Source organism: Eretmochelys imbricata, chromosome 6 (assembly GCF_965152235.1).
Source record: "Eretmochelys imbricata isolate rEreImb1 chromosome 6, rEreImb1.hap1, whole genome shotgun sequence".
NCBI lineage: Eukaryota > Metazoa > Chordata > Testudines > Cheloniidae > Eretmochelys > Eretmochelys imbricata.
In genome coordinates this window covers 58,049,165-58,062,966 of record NC_135577.1, presented here as the reverse complement: position 1 = coordinate 58,062,966, position 13,802 = coordinate 58,049,165, and positions in this window count along the sequence as shown.

Here is a 13,802-nt window from a genome sequence, read left to right as displayed (position 1 = left end):
AAACCCAAATTGGCTCCTTTGTACCTATCTTCTACCATGTCCCATTCATTACTATCAATTATTGACATCAGAAGTGCTGAATCTTGAAGTTGAGGTTACAGATGTTTTTTAGGCTAACAAAAATAGACATACACCATTAAAAGGTTCTGGTTGTATTTTTCCTGGGGGAAGGGGTTCTTTTTTTTAAAAAAAAAAGTTCGTATTATTTCCTGCATTTGGACAGGTGTGTGAGGGAATATTACACCTTTGGAAAGATCAAATAAAAATCTCAGGCAAAACTTTTACAAGCCCTTCACAAAAGTGTTTTGGCTGTAACCATCACCAAGAGTTCTACAGAAGAGTTTTCTTCTTTGAAATGGAATTAAGATTTTTCAAAATTATGTACATTAAAAGACCCCTTTTTATTGCAAATACACAGCACCACAGACATATGACTGCACAGTTCATAATGAATTCTATTGCACACCTTAATCTGGGGTGCCATTCTGGGCACCAGTCAATAAAAAGGCACCTGCAGGAGTAAGCCTGCAAAAAACATTAACATTCACTAGTAACATTCACTAAACATTCACTAGTAATTTCAAGTGTGCATAAAATAAACCCCTTTCATTTAAAATATGAATAGGGACCAACTGGTAATTGAAGAATTTCAGTGGTTATCATGAAATAGATGATGTTGGTTTTAAAGTGTCTTATAGTTTTTTTTAATCAGAGCGTGCTGCTGTGCAGTCCAAATACTATTTATCCTCATTATTGTGAAGTAAGCGCTGCTCTGGTGAAGAGGTAGGTCAGCTGGTGATCACTTCTTATCCCCTCAAAGCAGTCATTCAATCAAGTCCTGCTCCTCACGCAGATGTGTCTATGTAGATAAGAATTTCATCTCCATTTGGTCTATTTCCTTTAAGAATTTCTTTACACTAGCACAGCCCCTGAAAACATGGCTCTGTCCATTGTAAATAACTCTTCATTTTGCTAGCAACTGGAATGAAGATTCACTCCTCTCATCCATTCATTCATTCTTAAGATTATGAAGTTCTTTTTGCCTACCATCTATATCAAAATAAAAATCTAGGAAAAGCAAAAAGTATTCTAGTTTCAAATAGGACAAGTTGTGTGGCATGGGCTGCTGGCCAGCGCCCATCTCAGTCTCATGGGTAGAGAGATATTACAACTAAGGCCTGGTCAGCACTTAGAAGTTTCACCAGTATAACTATTTCAGTTAAGGGTGTAATTTTTTTAACCACAATAAATACATTTGTAAATGCCCTAGTGTGGATGTAATTTTACCAGTATAAAGGTGCCTTATAGTTACTCTCCTCTCACACAGGAATAAACGATACCAGTCTAAGGACATTTAGACTAGTATGAGGAGGCTCACACTAGGGCAGCTGTACTCCTTTAACCATGCTGGTATTGTTAAAGCAGTATAAGTGGTATGTGTAGACAAGCCCTGAGGGTCCCACTGTTTTAAATTTGTTTTCTGATGAGAATTCTCAGAGGCTAATGTATGTATCCTCCCTTTCATTACACTCTCAAATGTCCAGAACAAAGAGATTTTATGCAATCTAGTTTTCAGGTATCTACTCAATGAGTCACTGGAGGCCTCACTCTTCAATACCTTGCATTACATGTAGTCATTCATACGTGTGCAAAAGGAATGCAAAGTGGGTGAAAAACATTACTATATCAGAATTTTCCACTCACATCACTGATGGCATTTAAATCTACAATACTTTGCACAGATGCAAGTGACTACATTAAGTGCTAGGTGTCAAGCATTCAGTCCTAGACCTCTCTGAGCCATTTTTTTAAGCTAGTAGTGCTGAGCCTACATTATATCTCCCATGATTTTCATATTTCCCACAGTTTTGTCTGTCCAGGTTTCTAGGATATTAAGCTTAGTCTAAGTTACCTGCCCCCTCCTTGCTCAAAGAAGAAAGGGTATTCTTTATGCAGTTCTGAACTGACCCCTCAGTTCAATGACTCAGCTCCATGCACTGGAAATGAGCAAAAACATGATGATGGCTAATTTTCTCATGCTTTGCTGGAGACCAACAATGTACAGAGGGTTACCAGGTGGTGACCTGAAAGCTTTAGGGAAAATATGCTTCAATGAAAGTTCAATGTGGAAACTTTCTACCTACCTCCATAGGTATTCTAAGACCTGACTCAGCAGCTGCTGAAATCAATACAAAGACGATGAACCCACTGTCCTTAGTCTTACGTTGTCATTGATATCTGTGCAAAATGGCTTTAAACTCTGCATTCACTTTGCAGACAATGATGATACAAGGTGCAGAGCAATGGGAATTGGGCCATACAGGTACCTGAAGAGAAGTTTCCTGTTTTTTACAAAGAGAGAGGACCACAAACTGCAATTAGAGATTGTCAGGAAATAAGTATTTTGTGTTAATATTTTTGAGGAAAAAAACCAAACCAAAAAAAACAAACACTTTCTTCTTTTGGAATTCTTTTTGTGGAAATCTTCCAGGTTTGTTTTTTTTTAAATAGAAAACAAAACAAAAGAGTCAATTTTAGAAAACCAAAAACATCTGAAAGGCATATTTTTGTTTGTGCATCAAAAACTTAAATTTCAAAAGGCTATTTTTCATCAAATTTTGTTCTGAAATCAAACATTTTGACCAGCTCTAATCCCAGTTCAGCAAAGCGACTAAGCACACCCAGGCATTGGAACAATTTTTATAGCGGGGGTGCTGAAAGCCATTGAACCAAACTGCAAGCTCTCTATATGATGGAAACCACTTCAAGCTAGGGGCCCCTAGTTCCAACACCCATTAGTACAGGTGTATTTGCTTTGCTGAATGGGTGGTGGTGGTGGGGACTTATTAATGAAGTGGCTTGGTCAGCCTTGTACATATTCAGAAAATGAGAATATTATTTCTTGCAATAGAGTCATCATAGCCCTGTGTGAGCATCAGACTAATGTATCCATCGCCTAGTCACGGACATCTGCTGTTGCATGTCTGTGGACTGCAAAGAGCATTTTCATGTTTAAGAGGAAACATTTTATTTTAAATATTCAACAGCTGCATTCTTCTTTGCATTGTTCTGACAGTATCTCAGTGAGACGGAAGCTGGTTCACAGGGGCCTGGTGCCACGTTACCCACAGTCGCAAGCAGGACTTCTTATAGTGGCTTGCAACAGGAGGAGGCTCAGAAGAAGTCTCTAAAATTAAAGGCTTTTTCTGGAGATAGCAAGAGAGTTGGCTTTGCAAGTGGCACAATGTGCTTCACCCAGTGGGAGCCTTTAGAACAAGGCACCGAACAGCTGGGGCACGCTTTTATCATAAAGAGCTCAATAAATAGAAATAATAACAGCTGAATAAAATGAAGCCTTGAACTTGCAAGCTGCACCAGGTGGGTTTAATGCTCTTGCCTGCAGGTGCACTGAGCTTAATTCAGCTACTACTCTCTCTGCAGCCTCTTAGCTCTTGCATACATACATGGAGGACTTGGGAAGCCACGCTGCACTGTATCCAGGCAACAGGCACTGAATGGTTTGCAAGTCCTGTTCAATTCATATTAGGACTAGTCAGGGCAGGTCTCCCCACAGACCTGACAGAGGGGGTAATTTTCAGTTTTGCATCTTGAAAAAAAAAACAACCAAAATCCACCAGAATAAATTGAGGTTTCCAGCTGTCTTCTAAAGGAGATGACAAACTCCCTGCCCCTTTCCTGTACTATCTATTATTCACCAATGCTACCCACCAATCATTTAAGTGCCATTAAAAACACCATGTGCTTGATTCTTCCTTTTATTTCCCAGTGAAGCACATTTTCTCCTTGTAGATTCTGGTCACTCTACTGGGTATCCTTGAGAGATTACTCACCCTCTAGGGCCTGTTCTCAATTCACTGAGCTAGGATTTTGTCACATAAGACCTATTACACAAGAAGGCTGTTCATGCCAAGAGCTCCACCACCACCCCATGGAGACTATGTAGATCACACAGGCATGCATTCATGCCCTTAGACCATTAAGCATTAAGAGAGTATGGAAAAATTAGGTAAAAAAAACAAATGTCCATTCATCTTCACAGTCAGGGGAGTTTTGCCATTGACTTCAGTGGATCCAGGATTTCACCCATGACAGTTTGGGTGAGTTTCCTCAGGATGCTCTTATCTTCCATCTTACTTCTTTTCAGCTTATCCCCTCCGTTTGAGGAGATCGCATGTGTCTCACTTAGGAGTCACCAAGGGATGTTTAAAGAAAGATTAAAAACCTAGCATAAAGTAATAAGCTATGAGGAAGCAGGGCTCTTTATAACAGGATGTTTGATAAACCACTTACACCAAGCCCACTGGCTTCCCTGCTGTTCTCCATATTCAATGCCCACAGCAAGGAACCCATAAGCCAGTGGCTCTCAAGCTATCTAATCGATCATAAGGGACTGGCTCCTCATTTCCAGCTGCCAAATTGCATTAAAGAAAGCTAAAAACGCATTGATCAACTTTTCTAATATTTACCTTCCTCGCAAACGACTGCTGTAGGCTGATGCCATATGGGTGTTACATCATTGTGAAGGGGAGGGGATACGTGATCATGGATGGGATGGAAGCCAACCATGAAATAATACCCCTATTAAAGTGTGATCCATGTTATGAAAAAGCTTGAGAACCCCAGCTGCAGACATGGTACATGATACCACACAAGTTCCAGTGAACAAGATGTATAACCTAAGAACATTTCTAATCATTTCAATACTGATACACAGTCTCAGTCAAGTGTTGGGGATTTTTTGTTTTTTTTACAGATTGGCAACGTTACAAACACAAGACACAGAGGCACAGAAACGCTAAATTCAGGAGTAATGTTTGGAGCTGGAAATTCTCACAGCCCTGATGTGAGATTAGCTTGCTGGCTGCCTTCCTTTCTTTTGGAAGAATTTATGGAGCCTCCGAGGCTGGTCAAATATCCCCATTTCCTCTCTAATAGTGGTAGCTATTATTGCAGGAGACAGTACTGTATAAAGTTACTAATTATGGGAAGGCAGCAGGAACGAGGATATTTCTTTTAATACAGCGTCACCCCCAGCTGAACTGACGGGAAATTAGGCACAGCAAAGAAATAAGCATAGGTCCTCTTTCTGAAATAATTTATATGCCATCATGTGCCAGCAATGCCCCTCTGCCATGTACATTGGCCAAACTGGACAGTCTCTACGCAAAAGAATAAATGGACACAAATCAGACGTCAAGAATTATAACATTCAGAAACCAGTTGAAGAACACTTCAATCTCCCTGGTCACTTGATTACAGACCTAAAAGTTGCAATACAACAACAAAAAAAGCTTCAAAAACAGACTCTGACAAGAAACTGCTGAATTGGAATTAATTCGCAAACTGGACACCATTAAATTAGGCTTGAATAAAGACTGGGAGTGGAGGGTCATTACACAAAGTAAAACTATTTCCCCATGCTTATTTTTCCCCCCTACTGTTGCTCACACCTTCTTGTCAACTGTTGGAAATGGGCCATCCTGATTATCACTACAAAAGGTTTTTTTTCTCCTGCTGATAGTAGCTCACCTTAACTGATCACTCTCATTATAGTGGGTATGGCAACACCCATTTTTTCATGTTCTCTGTGTGTGTATATATATATCTTCCTACTGTATTTTCCACTGCATGCATCCAGTGAAGTGGGTTGTAGCCCACGAAAGCTTATGCTCAAATAAATTTTTTAGTCTCTAAGGTGCCACTAGTACCCCTCCTTCTTTTTGCTGAAATAATATGGTGCATCAGTAGGGTCTCTGGCCAAAGTACGCCTTACACATTGGTGTCAGAAAGGAGACTGATTCATGGTTTGCAATTCCGATTATTGCCACAGACATGGTTCTCTCACTCCCGGAAGCAAGACCACATTTACCCCATGCCTTCTGTTACTTTCAGTGGCTTCCCAGCACCTCAGAACTCCCTGAGAAACCATCTCATTTAATCAGCCTGACTCTTCAGCTACCTGTATGAGGTTAGTAGAATGTGCATAGGGCAGGCAATCAGGCATGCCTGGACTCTAATCCCAATGTGCCCACTGATTCACGAGGGTGAGGGAGAGGGAGGCCTCTTTCACTTGTGCTGCTCAGTCTACACAGAACATCCCTCACACATACAAATCTAACTAACTCGGCCATTGGATCACTTCCTCTCTAAATCTCTCCTTAAAACACCACTCTCCCCCACCTCAACAAGCCATCTCTGTAAAGGGTTTTGCAACGTCATAGGGAGAAGCAATAGAAATAAAAAAGGCTATTGCTTGTTTCAGGATTGAGTTGCATCGCAGAGCTGGAGGTGGTGCTGGTGGAAAGGAAAGAAGACTGAATAGCAGGAAGTGCTGCAGGGGAGAGTTGAGGTACATGGGCAGAGCATGGCAGGTGGGGGGGCTCAGGCCTGGGATAGCAAGGAGTGCTGCAGGTGAGAGTTGAGGTGCACTGGCAAAGGTATAGGAGGCAACTTGCTCACTATCCCACACTCTGGGCTTAATCCAACAAGGTGTGAGCACTCCTGGCTACAATTCAGCAAAGCATTTAAGTAATGCCATTTACTTAAATAGTGTTTATATGCTTAAAGTAAAGCACATTCTGTAGTGCTTTGGTAAACCAGGGCCATGTCACTCAGCACCTTGTAGGATTGAGCCCTCTGCCTGGTGCTAGTGAATGCTACCAATCCCTCACTAACAAATTAAAAACAAAGAGACAGTGCAACATTTAAAGGAATGAGGCAGAGAGCAGCTCAGACAGGACAGAAGCACAAAGAAACGCTGATTGATTATGCCTGGCACCCCATTCCCAGAAGAAACATTAAAGTAGTACGTGCCTGGAACATCAGCACTGTGCAGCACATGGAAACATCTGAAAAACTCACCCAGCCCTCCCATGCCCAGACAGACTCCCTGGCTGACAGACGTATTTTAAATGGTTCTGTGACACATTGAGACCTGGATCTCCATGAAGAACTATATTCTTTTCCCTCATTTCTTCCCCATAAATTAAGCTCAAACCCCAAATGCGGGGGCATGTGCACTATGGTACCCATCCAACATACATTCCTGAGTAATAGCATCAGTGGGCAGGGGTGGGGGAATTGCTCACTTGATAAAATGCACAGGCAGGAGATAGCAAATAATGAATGATATCATCAGGAGATCTGGGTGGTGAGGGTGTCATTTTGTCGCTGGCTGGAGAGAGCTCTTTCACTTATCTCCCCAAGCCACTGGGGTCATTCAAAGGAAGGAAAGGAACAATCATCAAAGATAACTTTCATAAACACTAAGAGCATTTAGGACCCTATCCTGTGAATTGGAGTTGAGGGTGCTCAGTAACTTACAAGGTCAGTTGTAACAGAAGGAACTGGAACAGCACCAAGAAAATGGTTTATCTGCAAGCTTGGAACGAGGAGTAATGAAGGTGAGTAAACAACAGTAATAAGGTGTAAGCATTAGTGCTCTTACCCTCCCACCCCCAACATAACCCATGCTCCCCATTCTGTCAAGACTGTGGGGTCATCAACAATGTTTCCTCTAGACAAAGGATAGTAAGTTAGTTACTCGGTCTGCATCCCACATGGGAGGCTAAGGCCCCTTTGTAAAACTGATCTAGTAGGTAGGAGAGATTACTGGATCTGAAAAGGGATCTATTACACAAGAGCTGATCCCCTATTCCCAGGGAAGTAATCCATTAGACTGTGATGACTCTGGCTACTCTAATCAGTTACAGTAGCTCCAAGAAACAGGACAATCTCATGGTAAAAATCATTTGAAAACCTCACTGAGTGAGGCCAGTGTTTTCAGATGTGGATGCCTAAAGTTCAAGGTACATCTGCATGGCAATAAAAGACCCATGGCATGGCTGCAGCTGGCCCTGGTCAGCTGTGGGCTCATCCTGTATGGCTAATAATTGCAGTGTAGGTGTTTGGGGTTGGGCTGGACCCCAAGCCCTGAAACGCCATGCACAGGGAAGGTCTCAGAACCTAGGCTCTGCAATTTGTAGCCCTGCTGAATGAACCTGAGTCAATTAACCTCCGCTCTGAGACATGGTGCCGCAGTGTGTGTTTGTTTTTTGCAATGTAGGCAGACCCCTGGGTAATTTAGTATGGTTTCAAGTGGCTCACTTTAAGCACCAAGTTTGAAAATGCTGACCTACACTTATGACTGGCCATTTTGCAGTTTCACAAATGAGCCATTTCTGAGTGCCTTTGAAAAAGTTTTAATGGGCATGTTTTTTACATGGTAAGTAATTTCTGGAGCACTTTGTTTGACACCTTTTTTTAAAAACATCAACCACCACCACCATGCCGAGATACAGACACACAGAACGGCCTGAAGCAGGACACCCTGAATATTACCCATGCACAATACGAACAAATGAAGTTGTTGTGAGAATTGTAGCTTCACATTTCCTGACTTCAGTGCATTTAAACTCACCAAAAAGCTTCATTAATGTAAAGTAATTTGACTATTGATTCTTCTTCATATTACTTATTTTGTACCTTAGATTTTGGCAGCAGGAGACAGATTACTTTCAGCCAAATTCTGGTCCTAATCAATGTAATGGGAGTTTCATCTTCAGTGCAGCTAACAGATAACATATGAAATTGGGAGGGGAAATGGAAAAGTAAAGGCAGCTTGGCAAGTGATATTATTTTCCAGCAGCTTAATCTATACACTGACCCAACTCAGCCAGTGAGCCTGTAACACACAATAAACCTTCAGCTCTGTTCTGGAAGTCCAGCCTTTAAATATGAGAATTAGAGGATCTACTCTGTTCCCTTGCTTCTTATTTGTTGAGTATTTACAGGGTAAACATATTTTTAAACATTTTTTCTATTTTTTTTAAGTGGATTTTGTTTTAGCTTAAAATTTAGACCCGTTTAAAAACTTAAATTTACAACCATCTGCCACAAAGGCTAAACTCACTATACATTAATAGAGAGTTATTTAAATATCCCATGCAATATGCTGAGCTCCTAGCACAGATTCTGCCCTGCTATACACCTTGCCTATGCAACACTCCTTATTTGAAATCAGCAAGGGTTGCATGTGGATTTAGTCAGAGTATACGTTACCCAACTATACAGTCATTACACTGACATTTTAACAGCGACATAGCAGAATATGGGAACTGACATACTGAGTCAGGCAAGGGTCCATCTAGTCCAGAATCCTGTCGCCAACAGCGGCCAGTACCACATGCTTCAGAGGAAGATGAAAGAAACACTTCAGACGCACTTATGGAAGAATCTGCTCACAAGGAAAGTTTTCTCCTAACTGTCAATATTTGATGCTTGGTTTATGCCCTAAAGCAAGAGGGTGTAGATTGCTACCAAAGCTCTTGTGTACATTAGTATTCACAGAGAGGGCTACAGCTTGTTTGAAAGCTACTAACTAATGAGAGTTTTATTCTTTTTGGGAAATTGCAGGAAACCAAAAAGTTGTTAACAGCAGTGATTTCAAATGCCTTGATTTCAATCTGGTTCACTTGCACTCAGTGCTGTGAGGTTTGTTCCTTTAATTAAAAACTTGTTTTGTGTTTTGACTTTGAAATAGAAACCGAATGGTGGTGAAAGGTCCTCCAGGTATCCCAAGAACACATGCATGCCTGGCAGCAACAGTGCAAGCTTCCCTCATTGCCACCCTGCCAATGTCTTCTCAGTTCTGATGAGTTCATCCTTAACGGAGCATCTACAACTAAGAATTTAGCTGTGCAGTTCTTCATCAGTATAGCAAATGGTGGAAGCTGTAATACAGACAAGGTGCGGGCATTTTTATTACTATGTCATTTAGCTCAAAATGCCTGTATGCGGTCTACATTCCAGCTTCCATCATTCATTCCACCCCAGTGAAGAAAGCCAGGTCTGAATTTTCCAAGTGTACCGAAGGCCTGTTGGTAAATAGTGTCAGTGCCCCATTCAGTCCCTGGTCTCTGCTGATACTGCCAACATAGGTGGCATTTGTCTCAAGGATGCTGGTACATGTCCATTAGGAGCTGGTCTGAGACCAACAATTCATTTGTCACAGGACCAACAGCCATGAGATTATTACTTATTATTCGAACTACAATAGCATCCAGAGGCCCAGCTGACTTTAGCCCCGTTGTGGTAGGGACTGTACAGATACAGAGTGAGAGGAGCCCTGCCCAAAAATTTACAATCTAAAGAAATAATACAGAGTGTGAGAAAGGAAGTCTTAGTACTGGAGCTAGGCAAAAATGATTACGATGTTTCACAAAAATATCAAATCATTTTCATTTTGCAAGTTTCAAAAAAGAACCATTTAAAAAAAATGAAAATTTTTATGGGAAGTTTTTTGTGTGGGAAATATTTGTTTATTTCTGTCATCGCACCTGTTTTTCTCCCCTTTCCTCTTTTTCCATTTTGTCACTAAGAGGACAAAAATAGAAAAACGGAATGTTGACACCCTTCCTCCCCTCTCTCTTCCCCCCTCCCAAGAAAACCCCTTTTCATTTTCAGGTTTCATCAAAAAAATATTTAAAAAAAATCAACATTAAAATTTGTGCAAAAATAATTCATTTTCAATAAAAGCCCATTTTTCAGTGAAAAAACAACCTTTGACCAGTTGTAATTGTTATCCCCATTTTACAGATAGGAAAACGAGGCACAGAGATATAAACTTCCTTGCCCATGGTGTCTCAGGAAGTCTGTGGCAGAACTGGGACTTCAACCCAGATCTCCCTAGTCCAAGTTCAGTGCCTTAAACACAAGACCATCTGTCCTCACTTATTATTTCTGCATGTAATAAATATTAGTGACTGCTGATCTGAGCTTCATTTGAAGCAGGAGAAGGCTCAGTGTTTCAGACCCAAACTTTGTTCTGGCATTCCTTGACAAACCCCCAACCCTGCTTGCTGCCTAGTCTGCACCATGGGGAATCTCCAAGGCAACAGAGTAACTAATTCTTGACTGCCATTAAGGTAAATCCCCAATTTCATTCAATATTTTTGAAATTTACAAATCAAAAGCAAATCTGCCAGCACAGATCACAAAATAAGGAATCTAAAGCCTTTATTAATTCTCTGAGTGACAGCAGCCCTGCAGCCTCCCCCGGATGAATCACGATGTGAAAGGAAGTTCTGCTTTCCTATGCTGTCACTTTGTGTGAACTCCTCTTGACAAAACACTTTGCACAGGATATAATCAGACTGAAATTATTTTACTAACACATGGTATTGGAAACATTATCTTTGTTAATAAATACGTTTCTAGAGGCAAATTACTTCTTCCTCATTCACTCCCATTTAAAAAAATGTCACGAGAACTCCCAGTTCCATAGGCAAGAAGACTCATCCAAAATATCTCCAGAGCATGGGCAGCTGCTAACAGTGTGAGAGTCAAGAGCCTATGAAAGTCTTGTTGGCCATTAAGGGAATTTTCAGAGAAGATTGAGCAGGTACATAGCCGTACTCCATATAGGCCAGAGGTAAGCAAACTGTGGCCTGCGGGCCACATCCGGCCAGTGGGACCCTCCTGCCTGGCCCTTGAGCTCCCAGCCGGGGAGGCTAGCCCCCGGCCCCTCCCCTGCAGCCTCAGCTCGCCATGCCACCAGCGCTCTGGGCAGTGGGGCTGCGAGCTCCTGCTGGGCAGCATAGCTGAGAGAGTCGCTGGCCTGCCCCAGTGCTCTAGATTGCGTGGCGATGTGGCTGGCTCCAACCGGGCAACGCAGCCGCCAATCCTAGTGCTCTGACCGAGATGGTAAGGGGGAGGGGGTACCAGGGGGCAGTCAGGGGGCGGTTGGATGGGATGGAGGTTCTGGGGGGACGATCAGGGGATGGGGAATGGGGGGGTTGGATAGGCGTGGGAGTCCCAGGGGGCCTGTCAGGGGGTGGGGGTGTGGATAGGGGTCGGGGCAGTCAGGGGATAGGGAGCAGTGGGGGTTGGGATGGGGGTGAGGTCCAGGGGGGGTGTGGTTAGGGGCAGGGGGGGTCCCTGGAGGGGGAAGTCAGGGGACAAGGAGCAGGGGGGGTTGGATGGGGCTGGGATTCTGAGGGGGATAGTCAGGGGGCAAGAAGTGGGAGGGGGCAGATAGGGGGCGGAGGCCAGGCTGTTTGGGGAGGCACAGCCTTCCCTACCCGGTCCTCCATACAGTTTTGGAACCCCAATGTGGCCTTCAGGCCAAAATGTTTGCCCATCCCGGATATAGGCACCTCTCTGAAGTGACTCTTGTTCTCTGCTCCCAGGTTTCATTTATATAAAGAGTCTCTGGCTGTCCTGGTTGTGAAGAAAACCTCACAAATGTGAACTTAATAGAAATGCAGAGATGGTCTACATGAGTCTGCAGAGAGCCAGGAACAATAGCTCAGAGGGGTGTGAACTGTCCCATTTATCCTAATGGGTGTTAACTCAAATGCCCAATGACAATAATTCACATGTCAAAATTGTTAACTATTTCATTGCTCATGCGAGAAAGGTGCATGAGGGTCACAGTTCTGCACACTTCACTGTGGGCGACGTTTCATTTTGATTCTGTAAGTGAGATACACCAACACTTATTCCCCCCAACCCCAATCAAGGAGGAGCTAAACCCAAGGTCTCGAGCAGACTCTATGGGTGCATTCAAGTCCCACGGAAGGGCAGCAAAGCTCATGGAGCCCAGTAGAGCTCAGAGAGCAGGCACAATCATATTTTGAACAGCAGCACAATCTACTGTGAGCAAGCGATTGATTTTGGTGACTCACACAGGAGGAACTCATTTTGTTGAGAGAAGAGTACCACGGTCTTCCCCACCAACTCAGCCCCTTGTCCAGAGAGAAATGGGGAATAAGATCCCCATCCAAATTTGAGACTAGCAACTCCTCCACTCCCACTCCTTTTTTATAAGGCCGACAGACAGACACAGGTGATACATTTCTGTAGGCTCCTCCAAGTCTACAGACCCCTGCTGGATAGGTCTATGAATTACAAAAAACACCCCAAAAACACAACATTGCTAATCTGATCAGAGAAATTCACTCTTCATCGTACCATGACTAGAGGTGGTCAACAATTTTTGCTTGAATTTTTTTTTTTTTTTTAATTTTTGGTAACAAAAAATGGCCTCTCGTCTCAAGGCAAATTTTCACAAATTTTGAAAATGTCTAGTTTTTCAACATAAAACCCAAAATTGAGTAACTGCTTTCTAAAGCAACCCCCCCCACACACACACTTTTACAATGAAAGAACAAAAGGAAAAAAAAAAGTCAAGACAAATATTTGTTTCTTTCAAAAAATTCATGGAAAGGTTTTCTATTTTTAATATGTTCTAATCCCAATACAATTGAATATCACAATATGAAGGTCATGAATGGACCCCAAAAAGTTATTTCAAGAGCTTTTCACATCCTAGTAGCTGGATGGATTCACACCATTGAAATCAGTCGTTTCAGGAAAAGCCAGAATGGCTGGTAACACTAAAAAGCTGCGCTTGAAGTATTGGGGACTATATTCTGACTATTTTTATGGGGGGTGGGGGTAGTACCAAACACACAAAAACAACTCCAATAACTGCCTAAAACCCTCCGAGTTCTTAAAGCTGATTACACATTTCCCTCTCCACGCTCTCCTGCTCTCTTTTCAGGAGTTAGGGGATTCAGATTTATTTATGCTAATATTACTTTGAATGTGTTTTATGTGCATCACTAAATGGGTTTGTTTGGGTTGGGGCTTGTTTCTTCAGAGCAAGTGATTCTTGTTCATCAGCAAGCTAATCCTGCCCAAGAAATCACCGGGATTTTCTCTCTATCTGCTACCACTGCTCCCTGGTGAATGTAAATGTTCTCCTGAGCTTGACTCAT